At 38.4% G+C, this 768-nt stretch overlaps 1 non-coding gene across 1 annotated transcript; it reads right to left on the reverse strand.

Annotated features, from left to right (window-relative positions):
- Nucleotides 1-83: 83 nt before the first annotated feature.
- TRNAR-UCG (transfer RNA arginine (anticodon UCG)) lies at nucleotides 84-156 on the reverse strand. Its single transcript has one exon. It is a non-coding gene; the product is annotated as a tRNA-Arg (tRNA).
- Nucleotides 157-768: the final 612 nt, after the last annotated feature.

A 768-nucleotide genomic window follows, 5' to 3' on the forward strand; every position in this document is an offset into this window, starting at 1 on the left:
GAGAAAGTGAGGACTACAAGCGTATTGGAAAATACTTTTTCCACTCTGAATGTAAAGCAGATTGTGTGACCATTGGCCAAAAACGACCACGAAGGGACTCGAACCCTCAATCTTCTGATCCGAAGTCAGACGCCTTATCCATTAGGCCACGCGGTCATCCGTTCACCTGAGATGATTTTTATCATGTAGGTGGTATGCATGGATGGAGAACATATTATTGAAAGGTATTCAGGTTTACATTCCATAGTGTTCTTTCAGCTCTTTTCGCTGGAAGCACTTTTTTGGAATCTATATATTGAGAATTTTATGAGTACGATATGCTTTTGTTTTCCTTTTTGCATGCAAACCTCTTTCCTCATGAGTTTAAAGCTCATTTGTATGCTCTACATAGCTCTGGACGTTTCCAGACGTGGAGTGAATCTGTTTTGAAAGCAGTACAAATTGCTCCTTCCTGAATATGCTAATTTTTCACACTCACATAGGTTGTATAAGTTTTATGAATCCTGGCTTGACCTATTCAAGTAGCTGAAAGCCTGTCACCACCTCTAGAAACAAGATTCACACCAATCCAATTCAAATCATTTTTTCCAAAGGAATATGTTCTGGCCCGTTGAAAATGCATCTCGCAAAAATAGGCATTTAAAAAAATACTTTGAAGTTTCAGAACACTAACATGACTGTGAAGTGTACACAAGTAAAATGGGACCGTTTCAAAGTACCTAATCCCTCATAAACTTCTGAGAGGAAGCATGTAATAAATCTACCTAA

This window comes from Triturus cristatus, chromosome 4_1, assembly GCF_964204655.1.
Source record: "Triturus cristatus chromosome 4_1, aTriCri1.1, whole genome shotgun sequence".
Classification (NCBI taxonomy): domain Eukaryota; kingdom Metazoa; phylum Chordata; class Amphibia; order Caudata; family Salamandridae; genus Triturus; species Triturus cristatus.